Source organism: Molossus molossus, unplaced genomic scaffold (genome assembly GCF_014108415.1).
Source record: "Molossus molossus isolate mMolMol1 unplaced genomic scaffold, mMolMol1.p scaffold_m16_p_10, whole genome shotgun sequence".
NCBI classification, from domain to species: Eukaryota; Metazoa; Chordata; class Mammalia; order Chiroptera; family Molossidae; genus Molossus; species Molossus molossus.
Genome location: NW_023425345.1, coordinates 26223925 through 26241120, shown reverse-complemented (window position 1 = coordinate 26241120; position 17196 = coordinate 26223925). Strand labels below are relative to the sequence as shown.

Below are 17196 nucleotides of genomic sequence, written 5' to 3'. Positions count from 1 at the left end.
AACTCACAGAAAGGTTTTCTTCACTTTCCTCACTTCCCTGTCCCTGGTCAAATGAATAGAGAAGTGTCTCTGGTCTCCTCAAAAGAGGGCATTTGTTTTTTCCCATGATAGTTCCATGTGTCCTTGGTGCCTACTTGGGGACTGAAATAGAGAGTGAGCATAGACATGTGGTTAGCAGTATTAATTTTTAATAGACAGTTCTGTTTGTACCTCAAAACATGGGAAAGAGTTAGCATGGTAGGTTAAAAAGGAATAATTTGGAGGTCAGACAGATCTCAGTTCTAATGACTAGTCACAGTGCCTAACATATAATAGGGCTCTATGATCACATGTTGCATAAACTTAACATTGCTCTTGTGAGATACCTCGCCTAGTAGATTTTACTTTTTCATAGACATTATTTAGTTAGTTTGTTCCATAAATCTGAATCAGGAGGAGAATGGTGTTATTGAAAGGTAGGAGAACTGAATCTGAGGTAAGTGATGTCAAGGATGCCCTTGAACCTTCTGCAATTTTTGTGGCAAGGTTATAATTCAAGGAAGTACTTCTGTAGATCAATAGGAAAAAATAAAAAAAACTACTTTAATTTCTCATTCAAAATTTTGCATTTCTTTTACTTTAAGACCCAGCTAATCTCACTACTGTCTAAGCCCACTGGTGTAAACAGTGTTTTCCCTAGTTCACCTCTTTCTCCTCTGCCCCCAACATTATAGGAGAGAGGAATAGTTGGTGACCAGTGCTGGCCTCCAACTCATTTTTCACTGCAGAATAGCACTGTCCTGGCCTGGTGAGTGTGCGAGGGCAATGCTCTGCTAGGTTTGCTGGTTCTGCCATTCCTGGGAGTGAGGAAAGGCTCCCCACCTCCCCACTCTTTGTAAGGCAGAGAGTTGGACAGTCACCAGAGAGTGGGAAGAGGGGCGTGTGCCTCCTCGATGGTTTTCACATCCAGCTACGCAGCAGAACCACCATGGGGCTTTAAAAATGCATATTCTCAGGCACATTGAACACCTGTCCCTGAGGTATGGCCCAGGGGTCCTGATTTTTAACAGGCTCCCCAAGTGAGTGTCAGAAAGCCAGCTCAGCCTCTGTGTGTAACCCCTGTGGGGAGCCTCCCGTGTAGCATTCAGTGTGAAAGCACAGAAACTCTGGCTTTGTTGATGATTCTTATATGTGACCCTGAAGTTTTGAAGGAAGGACTATATATTATTTGCTGGGTGATTTTAAATGTCTCAGAAAAAGATCTTTCTAAACATCTAATATTTCTAGAGACATACTGACTATATCTACAAAGAGCCTCCTGCCTGTGTTATAGGGATGGATTTCACTACTGATGTAGAAACTTTGTACCTATCTTTACATGTCCAACAGTTTTGCCATCAATGTTATTTCCCTTCCCTAAGCCATCTGAGAAAATGAAAACAGATCTATTTTTTTTCTGTGCAAACTGCTGAAAAAAAGTTGGAAAATCAAGCTAATGGCTACAGGGAAATTATTCATCTCTCTCAGGATTTTTCTCTTTTGGCTTTAGTAGGGGCTCTTAAGCCTCATTCCTATCATCCCTAGACACTCCTGGATAAAACTTGAGTTTGGCACACTGTCCTTGCCTTCTCACTTAAACGGGAGCTGTAGGTAGGGTTAGAAAAAGAAATAGGAAGAAGAGTTAAACTCACAAAGAGAATTCATCTCTTCTAGGAGCTTTCTGTCCACTGCCGAGTTCTTATCTCCTCTTTCCACCAACACCTACTTACTTGGATCTTGGATCTTGACTTATTTTGGCAATTCCTTGTGCATGTACTGTGGTTGCCATGGAAATGTTATCCAGCATGCTGCATGCTGTTTCATCTTCTCTCCCTCTCTTAATTTCTCTCCAGTCTTGTACACCCCACAGTCCCCTTTGTAATAGAAGACATCAAACACTGCATTTGTTCGTGATATTTTGCTACTCTCCCATAGTCACACTGAATGTGTTTTAACTTCATATAAACCGAGCAACCTGGTAGTAACTGGAAGAGAGGGAAGGAAATTCACTCAAATGCTGAATTCTTCTAACTTATGCTAGGATGCTCAAGAATTTGAGGGATTTCAGGCAACTGTCAGTCAAATGAATTCCTCTCTGCTTTCACAGGGATTAAACCTTTACTGAGGTTCAGAGAGACTTATTAACTATACCTTCTGATTTACATCTGGACTATTTCTTTGTGTTGTCATGTTATTTACAAAGGAGGAAGTCTCAACTATCCTCAGCTCTTAATTTTCCATCCATGAAATAATCACGTTGTTCATTATCTGCACTGACCCATAGGCATCTCTACAGATATTGATATGCTGGGCTATCAAGAGTTGGGCCAAACGAAGACAAGATCTTAGTGAGACTATCTGATGTTCACTCTGGTTTTTTCTTCTGCTCTTGCTGTGGTGTGGGGCAGCTGGGAATGGGAAGGGGTGAGAAAGGGATTTTGTGTGTGAACATTGACATAAAAGTTATCTCCTTCTCCCCTAAGGATATTTTAATTTTTCTCAAAAATTGAAAAATACTGGAAAACAAATAACAAATTAATCCCCCCTTTTTTTCTAGTTTCTTTTAAAAGACATTCTCATTTCAGTGGTATAAGCAAAATTAGTCCCCCCTCACCCCTCTGTTTCTGAACTTTCAAAGTGAATTTACATGGGTAAAAAACATTCAGATATTATTTTTACATTTGTTTCAGAATTCCCCAGTATTTTAATTTTTTTCAAAATAAAAACCAGTCACTGCTAGCAACCCCAATATCAAGACGTTTTCTTTCTTATGGAATAAGAGTTGAGTAAGCTGAGCAATTCTCACAGGCAGACATGTTTTTATTGTAGGGAAGAACATTCAAAGGCAGTCATTTAAAAGGACTCTTATAATGAAGTCAGCCCAACATTTTTGTTTCATAGATTTTAGAAAAGAAAGATTGTAGGTATATATTCTTCGAAAGTTGTTATTTTAAAAAATCGATTATTGGAGGAGTCACTTTCTTCCACAGGGAATTTGTAGCCAGTGCTGGTTTCAGCACACAGTGTCAGCTGTGTGTGCATATGTGTGTGAGAGAGTGAGAGCAGGCGAGGGAGAGGGGCATGGGGGGGGGTGGGGGTGGATGTGGGGGTGGGAAGTGAGAAAGCAGAGGAGGGACTTTCAAGACTGGTCTCCTGGATGTTCAGAACAAACCAGTAAACATGTATTGCCTACTCACCACAAGCAAGGCATTTGTCTGTATTCCGTAAAGAATAATAGGAGGACAAGATTGGATTCTTACCTTCCAACAGTGTAGTGTCTAGCAGGAGGCCAAGATACAGACACACATATGTTAAGTAACAGAAAGGAACAAAAAGTTCAGGTCAGCAAAAAATGAAATGCTGAAATGTAGACTGGAGACCAGAAAGGGCAGGAGGAGAGAACAGGAGAAAGGGGCCTTGAATGGTCAGGAAGGGCAGAGAAAGTCTGAAGTTTGATCCGATCCCATAAGCATGAGCAAAATTTGGATTATACTCATCTGCGAGAAAATGGAAGAGGCAGGAAAGTGCAAGTAATGCTCAGGGCAGTGAGGAAACCATTTGTCTTCAGCAAGGATTCACAGAGAGGACAAGAGAGAGCTCCAAGCAGAGATGGGCCCAGGGTACAAAAGGCCTTGACTAAAGGCAGGCTTTTATTCTAGGTAAATCTTAGAAATTTTTGAACAATAGTTATGTAGCACTAAGAAGTTTTATAGTAAGATGAAGTGCAAGTGGCATTTGGAATGTGGAAGGCAAATGCTAAAAGCAGATGGCCCAGGAGAGGGCTGTTGCAGGTGTCTGAGTATGAAGGAATAAAGGCCTTGTCCAGGATGATAAGTTGGGGGAGTAGAAAGGAAGGAACAAATGCAAGAAATATTTTGTAAAAACAGAAATGTTTGGGAGGACTTGTTAGGCATTGGAAACTAAGAAAAAGAAGATGTCAGGGATACCTGGGAAATTTCAAAACTAAAGGAATAAAGCTAAATGTTTACTGAGTGCCCACCATGTGCCGGGCGACATCCCAAGTGCTTGGTAAATATTAACTCAATGAGAGAGGGAATTAAAAAATCATCTATTTTGAGGAGAAAGATAAAACAAATTCACTTCCAGCACTAAGAGTTTGTAACAAGGAAAATGCAAGTAGAAATGGCCGGTACGAGGTAGAAATATGGGATGAGAAAGAGTTTGGGACTACAGGCATAGAATTGGGACTCACCCCCTCGAAGAAGAGTTGATCTGAGAATGGCTGAAGTGAACAGATATCTGTACTGAATTTTCTAAAAAAACAAAAAAAAAACACAAAAAACAATAAGGCAAAAGACCAATAAAAGCAGCCAGCAAAAAAGGTAATGAAGGTAAATCACAGATGAAGAAGAACTGAGACAATGTAGTGCGATGGATCGTAGAGGAAGTGGGTGTTCTATGGTGTAAACTCATGAAGAGATCAGCAGCATGAGTACCAAGAAAGTCTGTGTATTTGACTGTCCAGATCATGAGTAGGATTCTGCACCCCCTTACTGAGGGTAATTGAGAGTTGACTGTAGCTCCAAAGAAGTACTTGAATACCGTATTTTAAGTCCAGAGAGAGAGCTTGGATATTCTGTGCCAAACCAGGAGAAACTTTTTTCCAATCTTAATGGAGCCAAATAAATATTCTAGCTCTTGTTGTCTGCCTCTAACAAGAACTCCAAGAATATAGTCCTAGATTTTTACAACTGACTTCCTTCTGGAGCATGATCTGAGAATTAATTCCTCTATAAGTCTAATCAAGTTTACTGCTTTGTGGTTTGTCTCCTGTTTTCTTATAAGGCAAATTAATTCTATGTCTTCGCTTTTTTGGTAAGCGCTCATGAAATATGACAGATTGATAGCCCTTAGAGACAGGAGTTCTGTTGTTATTCTATGAATGTGTCTCCTGATCACCAATGTACCTCTGGTCTTTTTTAGGTCTGTAGGGAGCCCATATGTTTCGTCCTCTTCCCTGTAGGCCTCCCTTATGATTCTAGCTAGCGTTAGAGATAATTGAGATAAAATTGAGACTGCCGGTTGGTGGTATAAAAAATGATTAAGAGCCCAGGATCCGGAGCCATTCAGATCTGGGTTCAGATTTTAGTTCTACCATGTTACAAGTTTGAGACTTCTTTGTTTCCCTCTTGGCTGACCACTGCTGCTCCTGACAACATTATTCTTAGTGTGAGGCAGTAGAAAGAATATGGGTTTTAGAATCACTCAGAATTTAATGGGATCAACTGCCAGTACCACCAACCTTGGGCTTTCATTATAATATGATCTATTATTTTGTAGCACTGCTATGAGAATTTAAAATAATGCAAAACATTTAGAACAGAGCTTGGCTTGTGCTTGGTAAATGGTAACATTGTTAGCATTTTTTTGTGTGTTTTTTTTATTTTTTTATTTTTAATTGAGTGACCCGAGCAGAAATATGACTTCCACGCTGTTTCACATTGCTTATAGAACAGAAAGCTATGACATTCATTTACCTCAGGGAAAAAAAAACTCTGAAAGGGGGAAAAAATCTCAATCAGCTTATTGTGTACATAATGCTCAACTACAGCTGACAATCTTAACTGATATGACTAGTTGTAAAAATGCAGCTCATAGGAGCAGCCAGCTGATTCTCCTTTCCACTCACGGTGTAAAGATGAAATTATAACCGAGAGGGAGAAGTCAAAGCTGTGCCAGAATTTTAAAGCTCGAACAGTGGTGGCTCATGGCCAAAAGACAAAGCAACCTGGCTTGGTCTCGGCCATGTTAAGTTTGACCTCATAGCAGAACCTTCGGGTAGAATGGTCTAATCAGAAATATCAAACTGAAGGTCAGGAGAGAGACGGGCCTCTGAGAGAGACTTGGGACACCTCGGTGTGGAGGTGACTGTCGATGCAATGGCTGTGAAGGAGTCTCAGAGGGAGGAGAGAGCAGGAGTAAAGAACTGAGTCTTGGCCCTGAAATTAGGGAGTTGCAAGTGAAAATGGATGGAACAGGAGAGAGCTGGCCTGTGAAGTATAAGGAGAACCAAACATTATCCAACTTTAAACAACAAATATACAAGGTAAAGTAGGGTTGCTGAAAACTTGGGAGTGTCAGCTCTTAGATGCTCTGTCATGTCAAGGAGAATGCTGATGAAGCAAAGGCCACTGATTTTATTTTTGTTGACTTTGCCTTGATTATCGATGACCTTGTAAGAACAGTTGCAATAGAATGATAGAGGCAAAAGAAGTGAGCTCTGGTGAGGAAATAGGGGCATTGGGTGTCAATTACTTTTTTTTTTTAAGTAATTGCAGTAAAAAGAGGTAGAACATGGAATTACTTTTCACAGTTTGGAAAATAAATCTCTTTGTGACCTGTCCTGGTCAACAAAGAGTTAATGGTATAAATGCACAGTAATTTCAGAAGCATTAAAGATCATATTTCCATGGAAACGTCAACCTACAGAGAGAGAGAAAGAGCTAGGATTCCCTGACAAAGAAGGAACAGCAGAGTTCTGTCCCCCACACAGTACAGCAGGGAATGATGATTACACGTTTCTTTCAGCTTTCCTGTGAAGATGCAGTTGGGGTTCATGCTGCTGTCCTGTTGAGGGTGAGGAAAGGGGGAATGAGTTTGGTTGGAGACACTCTTGCTCTCACCTTGCTTGAAAACCTGAGTCAAGGCCAAGCCCATTTTAGAACACTGGAAAAGACCAATGGGTGTCTTTAAGCAACCAGCAAAAACTAACTAAAGAAATAAACCAAACACATTTGATCTTCCCCAACCTCTATATTCTAACCTGGTCTAGAAACAGTGCTATGAAGTATTGTGATTCAGAGCAACACTTGAACTTTTAAAAACCCAAGAAACATAGGATGGGGGTTTGGTTTCCATCTTGGTATATTCTCCCTGATTAAATACACACTTAGTCTCACTGTTTCCAAGCCTAGGATATCCCTTTTACTGCTGTCTAGTATACATTTCCTGCTTCTTCAAACCCATACTTAATACCAATCATACTTTTAGGGATGAATCCTCCCACTGAACTGTAGCCCCAGAAAGATATTCTCCAGACTGAGCCGCATTAACAAAGTACTCGTTGCTACCCCTCTTGACACTTGACTTTCTCCACTCCCACATCATATTCCACTTGGCAGCTGGGATGCATCTGTGTTTTGTTCTGCTGATCTTTTCTTGGACCCCAGCCTCAAGAACTCATTTTAATCCTATATGAAAGGATTCTATCCTTGTGGCAGGTATGGTTGATAGCTGGGATTTTTGAAGACAGAGGTGTGGTTTTGAATGAGTCAGCACCCCCACCACTCTCTGTCTTGCATCTGTAGCATGATCTAATTATGGGGCGCCCATCTCCCCAAAGACATAATCTTCACCCAGGCATACTGAGTGCTCTGTCTTTTGGAAAACATCTCATTTCTGGAATATCCTTTCTCTTTTGACCCTCTTCCCCTTACATTCAATATAATTGCTTCTAGAAATGCCCTGCCAACCATTAGTCGAAGAGTAAGTTATAACCCCCTTTTCCCATGAATGTTAATCCCTCAGAACATCCAATCTCAGTCCCTGTAACTGACGCCATCTCACTGATTCATTTGTTCACCTCTTTTGCTGTCCTGTAGTAGAGCTGTTGAAGGGAGTTGTGAAATGAAGCATCTGGTAGCTACAGAGGGTGTAGGAGGTGTGAGTATGGAGGTGTTGCCAAAGCATTGATTCTGTTGACCACTTAAGGTTTGAGAGAGCAGAGAAGGGCTCCAGTATGGGGAAGAACAAATTAAGGAAGTTGGAGAAAGGTCAAAAGGGAGAGAAAAGCCACCTCCTTCATTTTCCTTGATATCATGCTCAGGTCACTTTGGGTTCTAGACCAAGGGCGTCTTGGGTATATAGAGTGGGGCAAAAGTATGTTTACAGTTGTGAATATGCAAAACACAATGTTTTTGTGTATTATTATATTATAATTTATTAATTATTGCATAATTCATCATATGAACAGCTATAAACCTACTGTTGCTCTACCCTGTACACACCCAGGGTTTCTTTCAGTAAGTCTGAAACTCACAAGAAGGAAGAGGCTAAGGGGAAAGTGAATGTCCTTAGAGAATCTTTGTCAGTCATTGTTCTGCTGATTTGGGCTTAGTCCCTGAGTAGCATTGCCAGCTCGTGAGCTAAACTGGGTGTCAGAAAGGCAATTCTTTACCTTAAAATCATTAGTAGGCATTAAAAAAATGTACTCAGTGATTGGCCAGCCTTGGGTCTGTTAAGGTCCCACTACAGAGTTTGGATAGCCTGCACTGGGCTGTATTGTAGCTTGTTGAGCACCTAATCTGTGGGAGAGGAAAGGAATTTTATGCAGTGCTTTTTAAAGCAAAAAAACTGATTTTAACTTATATATAGCATGGAAATACAAACTTGAAAGAAAAACCCCAGTGGCAATAACATTATCCAGGAGAGTTACTTGGTTCCTTCCCACTGGGGAGTTGCACCTGTCTGCCTCTAGAAAGTGGGGTTTCCGTAGCACCGTAGCAGGTCTTGCTCACACCAGAGGTGACTAAGTGTTGTGGGTGAGGACAAGGAGGATTTCTTTTTTATTACTGAGTTCTATGCACAGTTTCCTGGATGAGAAACAGCTTTGGTGTTTAGCTCACTTGATTAATTGGCATAAAAATGCAGTATCGCTAGTTCCCCAAGGAACGCACAAGATGAGTGTGCCCCCGCCAAAGGAATTTTAAAGAGAATTGCACAGTGTTTAAAGCCGGGCCCTGGGAGGTCAGAATGGGGGTCATTTTGAGCAGTCATTTATTCTAGACTAAAATGATGGGGATATGAGCTCATCTTTCGCCTTCCTCGGGAAGTAAACTTTATATTGAAATATTATGATGAAGTGATTTCCCATTGCAAAATACCTTACAGAGGTCACTAATCATAGTAGAATAAAAACAAATGTTCCCAAGCCTTAATAGTTTGGAATATTGTGGTAATGAGAGGACATGCATTGGCCTGGTGGTTCAGTAGTACCCCTTATCTGCAGGGGATACATTTCAAGACCCCTAGTGGATGCCTGAAACCGTGGATAGTACTGAACCCTATATATACTGTTTTTCCTCTACATACATATCCATGATAAAGTTTAATGTTTAAACTTGGCACAGGAAGAGATTAATAACAATAACAAAAGTTGTAACAATATACTGTCAGAAAAGTTATGCGAATGGCTTTTGGGGTCATTTTAAGTAAAGCAAGGGTTACTTGAACACAAGCCCTGCAATATCAGGATGGTCTATCTGATAACTGAGGCGGCTACTGTAAGTGACTTAACAGGTAGGGAGTGTATGTTGCTTGTGGATACGCTGGACAAAGGGCCAACTCACAGCCCCAGGCAGGATGGAGCAGCGCAGTGTGAGATTTCATCATGATGCTGAGAACTGTGTGCAATTTAAAACTTATGAATTATTTATTTCTGGAATTTTCCATTTACTACTTTGGACCGTGGTTGACCATAGGTAACTGAAAGCAAGGAAAGCAAACTCGCAGATAATGGGGCAGGGTGGAGGGGCTACTGTATTATGGAAAAATAGATGTCCAGGAATTGGGAGACTTGAATTTAATGTACCAAGGAGTTGGCAGCATCTCCCCAGGCCTCAGTGTGTTCAGCTCTAAATATGAAAGGTTAGACTGTGATCCAAAAGTTCCTGCAAACTCTAACATTTTCTGATATCCAGGTGACATTAAAAGAAGAAGAAGAAGAAGAAAAGATATCCATAATAACAACAGCAGCAGCTAAAACAAGACTCATTACCTATAGGTGCAAATAAGTGCAGTTTGAATCCTCTATTGTATAGACAATCATTTCATCCTCACAACTGTCCTATGAGATAGGCACTATTATTATTCACATTTTTCATAGTGAAGGAACTAAAGCAACGAGAGATGAAATAACTTGGAAGATAACCCAGCTACAGAGTTGGCGGATGAAAGACTTGAGCAGGGGTCATCTGAGTGCAGAGCCCTTGCTCTTATGCACCACACTACACTGCCTGTTGCTGCTGCTGTTGTGTGTGTGTGTAATACATACTGCATTCCTTCTTTGCTTAACTTATTCTATTTTTCCCTTTTCCTTCTTCTTGCTCACTTCTCACTACCAAGCATTTTTAAGCATTGTCCTGGCCTTCATTCATTTGAGTGTAGTATATATCTTACTAATGAGAACAAGCTTTTGGGTTTGATCCCAGATTATTGTAAGCTCAGAGGAGAATTGTTCCCTGGCCATGGCCTGCCATGTTGACCCCATTTGGTGGAAGGGTACAGATGGGTAGATATGAGGCCAACACAGCTTGTGGCAGAGACACTCAGAATGCTCTTTGACTTAACATCTTTCTTGAGGAAGGTTAGTGTACTCTACTCTCTTATATTCAAGCAGAGATTGTTGGGCAATTCCCCACAATACTTCTCTATGTTTTTTCATTTCAAATAAAGTAATTCATGGCAAAGAGGGAATCAGAGTTTTTTCTCTGTTTTTGGCTACATGTGATTTTAATGAATTCTACATTTACTCAGTTCGAAAGCCATATTTTAACAGACGTCATTAGGTTTTTAAACATGTCTGTATTATTCAAGGAAGAAAGTGAATTCAGAATGAACTTGGTACATGGTTTTTACTCTTGCCAATTAGTAATGTCAATAAGTTCTTTTAAGGAAATTCTTCACCAGTCTTTAGGAAGTTTTATAGGAAATAGTAAATAATAAACATTAATTTTAATGACAATTAAAAAAAAAAGTAATTCATGGCATTCAGTCACGAAACAGAATCCAGGTAATAACTCTCAGAAATGTGTCATTGTTAGGTAAGAGGCCAAAACTTCTTAGGTGAGAAGGGAGTAGAAAGAAGGAAAAGGGGCTAGGCTGCTAAGAGGCCAAAACACGCTCACCATCAGCAGGAGAGAAAGTGTATTAAATTTATAGGTCAGCCTTCAAGATATTTTAATATCTCACTAATTTGCCCAGCTGGTGTGGCTCAGTGGTTGAGCATCGACCCATTCACCAAGGGGTCGCCAGTTCAATTCCTGGTCAGGGCACATGCCCAGGTTGTGGGCCAAATCCCCAGTGGGGGGCATGCAGGAGGCAGCCAGTCCATGTTCTCTCTCATCGATGTTTCTATCTCCATCTCCCTCTCCCTTCTTTGTCTAAAATCAGTAAAGAAAAAAAATGTATTAAAAAAAAAAATCTCACTAATTTAACACCACGACTTTAGAATTTATTTTATTTTATTTTTATCCTCAACTGAGGACATTTTTCCATTTTTTTGTTCAGATAGAGTGGGAAGGAGAGAGGAAGAGAGAGAGAGAAACATCGACGTGAAAGGGATACATCAAGTGGCTGCCACCTGCACAATCCAACCAGGGCTGAGGACAAACTGCAACCGAAGTACGTGCCCTTCGTGGGAATCAAACCTGGATCCCTCTGGACCACAGGCTGACGCTCTAACTATTGATCCAAACTGGCCAGGGCACGACTTTAGAATTTAAATAAGATATGGACTAGCCCAAACTTAAACCTTTTATGATTTGCAAATAATTATTTTATACCAAAATAAATTTATTAATTTATTAAAATAATTTGATAATTAAATTAATTAATACATGAAATAAATACCTTTTCAGAGAAAAAATTTTAATCCACTGGAAGACAAAGTTTTTAACCTGCTTCCAATAATTATAAATTAATATTACAATTTGCTCTTTAAATTAGTTTTTACTGAGGTTCCCAACTAGATATCACTTTGCAAAAATAAGAAAAAAAGATTTCATTTGACAGTTTAGGAAACTTTTTTTTAAATTATTTTGTTCGACAGCACAATTTAATATTTTTATATATCACATATGTCAAAGGAAACCTTTAAAGCTTCTGCAAAACCCCTTTTCTTAGGGAGAAAACAGCTGTTAGCAAGAATAATTCATGTGCTTTGAAAACACTGATGCATAACTTAGGGACTTGTGGATCCAGGATTTGAGCAGAGGTCTTTTGACTGCAGCACCCTGGTTCTTAGATGCCACGCTGCAGCGACCGCAGCGGCTCCTGGTGGCGGTGGTGGCGATGGAGTGTGTGTGGTGCACCCTGCATTCTTTTCCTCCTCCAGGAACTTATTATTTTCTTTCTACCAGCATTTGGGGGCAGTGCCTATGTCAGTCATTTGAGTGTAGGATATCTTACTATTGAGATATGTCTTCTGGGTTTGGTTCAGAAGAGCCCATCGGGAGGTCCAGAGGAGAATTGTTCCCTGGACGTGGCCTGCCACAGTGACCACATTACACTGGATTGGTTGTTTTGGGTTCATTGTAATAATTATGAATTTCTAAGTTGAGGGAAAAGTCAGAAATTTATATTTAGTTTACCAAACTGTAACATTAAACATCTGATTTTTAAATATCTTTACCTCTTTTCCCCAGTACTGGTCTCTAATTAGGGAGCTTTTAGATGATTTAAAGTCCACTATTTCTAATCCTGAAGGACATTGTTTTTACTCCTTCAAGAGAAAACATGAATACAAAACTAGTAATTTCTAAAAGAAGAGAAGAGAAAGACTTTTTTGAAAGATTTGTGGTTTTGCCATTCAGATGATGGAATTCAATAAGGCAATAGCCACAGTATTAATCAGATGACACGTGGAGACAGGGAGCATGTCAAAGGAGCATCTCTGAACTTCCCTCACCAGGCAGGTGAGGTGGTATTTTATAGGTGAGGGAGCTGAAGGCGTTAAAAGGGAACTGACATACGCAGTTACAGAGTTGTAGATTTTCAGAGCTAGAAAATTAAAAACAAGAGCTCAAGAATTCAAGTCTCCTGCCTGGAATTGTGTTCTTTTATTACTTTGCCCATAATAACTGGAGAATGGAAACCTAAAGCTATGAAAAATTTCACCATTTTTGAGGCGTGGTGGTGAGGGGACAGGGTACTGGGGGGGGGGGGGCGGTGAGGATACCTGGATCCTGTCTCCAGCAAAGCCACCAAACCCTTCCGCTCATCATCTGCTTTATCTGAAAATGAAAGGATTGGATGAGATAAGTGACTTGTTTCTCTTATTACCACATTAACAACCACCACAACAAAACTCTAGTGCCTTGTAAAAATATGGAGGGCAAAATGAGTGTTATTGGTGCCAGGGCTCTTGGTTTGCTGAGAAAATTCTGGCTGAGCTTTGGGATGCCTCCCACACAGGTTCTACTGCTAAATCACTGCTTTAGGTATCAGTGTGGTGCAGTGGATGAGCTCTGAGTGTCATGGTCAAAGTCAAAGAGGCACAAGGGCTTTTTACCTCAGCTTGACTCCATTAAACCCACTGAAGTATGACTTTGGCCATGAAAAGCAAATATATTGGCTCTGAGCCCATCAGGGTTCTCAGGCTCTTAACACGCAGGAGTCAAGCAGGAAATGAGATGGGTTTTATTTTATGTCGTATTTTTATTTTATCCCGTATTAGGGATCTGCCTAGGGCAGGGCACGTGTGACATGAGAATGATAAAATGCACATCTGGGGCTCTGAAAAACTGATTCACTTCACGTAGTGATGCAGCGAAAAGACCCCTGAACTGAAAACCAGAAGACTTGAACTCCAGTCGGGAACAAGCGTATCAAGTCTACCTTGAAAAGTCTGGTAGCATCTTAGGACCCATTCTCCTTTCTAAAATGCGAGTTCTCCACGGTTTACTTCTAGTTCTAGCAATCTGAGATTTGTGTAATATTACAACTTTATGAGACAGGCCATCAGACTTCTTGTGGGTCACACTACCTCCCGAAGACAAATCAAGCAATATTTTTAATATACCAAACCTTGATGGGGTTCTCGGGGAACTAGAGTCCTGTGGGCAGAGCTTGTGAATGTGGCTGCCATGTGGAGCTAGGCTTTCTCATTGCATACTTGAGGATAACAGATGTAGAGTCAAACAAAATAGCAGTGGCTTCTCTTAGTCTTATAGTTTAACCCTTTAGCGAAGTTGTACACATGGGAGCTTTACGGTTTTAACTAATAGTGAAAATTGACAGTGCACTCAGATCCAAAGGTGGTTGGGGAATTTCACGTTTGGAAAGTGAAATTGATTAGCACCAGCACTTGACCTAGTTCATCCTCCGTCTGTGGAGTTCGTTCTCCCTTTTCCCGCTGTGTCCCATTGATAATTGAGCCTTGTTAAATGGGATCATCACGCTTTTCCTGAGGTCCAAAACGAGGCAGGTAGTCAAATCGTGCTAATATATTCCTTTTCTGAATATTTTTTATTGTATAAGCTGATATTTATATTTACATTCTATTTTATGTAGTTTTTTATTCACTGTTTCATGTGATCCTCACAATCGCCTTATCTGATAAACCGGAGGTAAAAGCGGTGTTTCCATTTTAAAGAGGAAAAACTGAGGTTTAGGTGCCAAAGCCACATGTCTAGAAGTGACTACGCTCCCAATTATTTTTTCACACTTTTCATTACCAACGAAGTGATGGTTTGTTCTGCTCTTCAAAGGGCATCCTTGCTCAAGGCGGGTGGCTATTTGTAAGCTCCTCACTAATAGCGAAATGTTGGCATGTTGGAGGGAATTACTCAGAAAAAACACAATGTGAATGAGTAATCTAAATAGTGCTAAAAGATATTAATGATTAAAGGATACTTTGGAGAAGAATGTTTTCTATATTGTCATAAAAATGTTTAAATATTTTTGATGAGTATAAGATATGTGAGAAGTGCCTGGGTAAAGTAAAATGAACCTGTAGAGCTGGAAGAAGAAAGAGAAAAATTTATAAGGAAAATCAGGAGGATCTGGAGCAGAAATAACTAAAGAAATTTAACTATAGAGAAATTACATTGCCCATTAGTGTGGTTTATTTTCTCAAAGTTTTAATTTCTCAACTTACACACTGAATTCAGTACTGTCCCCTTCAAAGAAATGATCATAAGGTGGCTATATACTTATTCCATTCATGCTGCCTATTAAATGATCTTGGGAACTTTGCTTTTATAGTTGCCTTCTGAAATGGACATGTTCTTTTAAATATTTTCAATGGTGTTTTAGATAAAGTCAGAATTATTCAGAGTCATGGAAGTAATTTATTTCTCTCCCTTTTTTCCTCTCTGCCCCTTCTCATTATCCTTCCCTCCCCCTGCCTCTCTCCTTCCCCTTCCTCCCTCCTTTCCTCCTCCTCTCTCTTCCTTTCTTCTTTCCTTCTCCCTCTCCCCATCTCTTGCTTTCTTCTAAAAAAAAAAAAAAAAAAGATGAGACTAAATTTTTTGTGTCTCATAAACCTTCTCTAAAGACTTAGAAATAAATTATTCTAAGCAATTTATTGTTGTAGTAACAACATATTTTTCCAAGTTAATTATGTTGGGTACTCAAATTCTGGTTTGTTTGCTTAAAATATTTTGTTTTATATCTTTGTAATTATATTTCCTGAAATGAATGATGTAGAGATTTGGTTGGAGTGTTGACGTTGTTGAAAACTATAGGAGACACGACAATTATCTTCTAACGAGTGATGGGCTCGAGCAAGCATCACTGAGTGAGAGATGAGCAGTGCAGGGGATGGAGAACATCGCATTGGGTTGAATTATGGATGCTACACTTTTATCAACTGGAACTGTTCAGAGAGAGAGCAGCACGGGGGTTATGGAGAGAACTTGAAGCCATAGCAGATGATAACTCCATGAAAGGACCAGGGATAATAAACCCATGTGGCATATGAGAATCAGGGTGGTATGGGAGAGAGAACATGGGACTGGGAATATGGCTACAATGTTCATTTCTGCTCCCAATTAGCTGTGGAACATTGGGTAGATAATGTGACTTCTCTGTACTCCAGTTTTCTTATCTAGTTAAAATTGTGTAACTTAAATTAGCTTAAGCTTTTTTTAAAGATTAAAATTTATTTTATAAGGGACACATGATAAATGTCTTAAAATACTTCAAGAACTCTCATGTGAAAGAAGGATTAGATCAAGATTGCGTAATATCTAAGGAGGAGGGCAGGATCAAGGGCTTGTAGGGCAGCAGTGAGATAGCTATGCTGAGGGTGGAGTGATAAGTTCCCCATCAGTATTCAAGAAAAGCTGAGAGGCCCAATTTTATGATGCTGTAGAGGGGAAGTATAAACAACAAGAAGTGGTGAGCTAGTTGGTTATGTAGGTTTCTTTGAAATCTAAGATTTTAGGAATCTCTCCTCTGAGATCTTTAGAGTTCTTGGTGGTTGCATTTGTGAAGCTACACAAGACCTGAGAATGAGAGGCTTAAAAGTCCCAGGCAGCTCTAGAAGTGAGAAGTGGTCCATGAGAGTCTGGCTTATGATGCCTAGCCATCTTTATCATTGCCTGAAGGATGTGCATCCTAGCAACCCTACTGCTTAACCTGATGTTAACGGGAGAATCAAAGAAGAGTCTCACCATTTCATTGAATTAAAAGACTTAAAAGAGGGACCCTTGGCCTGGCCAGTTTGGCTTAGCAATTAGAGCATCTGCCCATGGACCAAAGAGTTGTGGGTTTGATTCCAGCACATACATGGGTTGTGGTTCAGTCCCTGGTTGGGGTTGTGCAGGAGGCAACCAGTCAGTGTGTCTCTCTCACATCAATGTTTCTTTCTTTCTCTCTCTCTTCCCACCTCCCACTGTGTCTGAAGATGAGTGGAGGAATATCCTTGGGTGAGAATTTAAAATAAAAACGAGGGACACTTAAGCTGCCTCTTGCTGCTTTCTTCTTCTCCCCTTCAATGTCGTATTAGGAAATCATTGTTGGTCACATCTCCGAAGCCCTTTAGAACCTTCATGGCAATGACAAGATACCCTTTGTGCTTCTTAGCAGAGACACATCTTACAGCAGCATCAGGCCAAGGCTCCAGAGTAGCATGTCTTGTGGACACAAAGCTAATCATTATTGATTCCTTGGGCCATTATGGTAAAAGGACATTAATTACTGTCAGCACAGTTGCACTAATTTGGTTGTAATGAGCACGCCTGTGGGAATTCCCAATGACGGAACTCTTCAACAGGGTAGATGGGGTGAACAGGAGGTGCAGGTGTTGTGGAGGAAGGCAATTTCATTGGTCTGACTCTAGTTTCCAGCATTTCTTCTAATTTATGAGCCTGTTCCTAGACCTGTCTATGAAATGCTTCACCCTCATTCCCTCTCTGCCCCCAGTATTTGCTCTTC

The 17196-nt window shown here is 40.3% G+C and overlaps 1 protein-coding gene across 1 annotated transcript in view; it reads left to right on the top strand.

The window, feature by feature from the left end:
- GRIN2B (glutamate ionotropic receptor NMDA type subunit 2B) overlaps positions 1-17196 on the top strand; it is a 410201-nt gene that overhangs the window by 286661 nt on the left and 106344 nt on the right. The gene's annotated exons all lie outside the window — the stretch shown is intronic.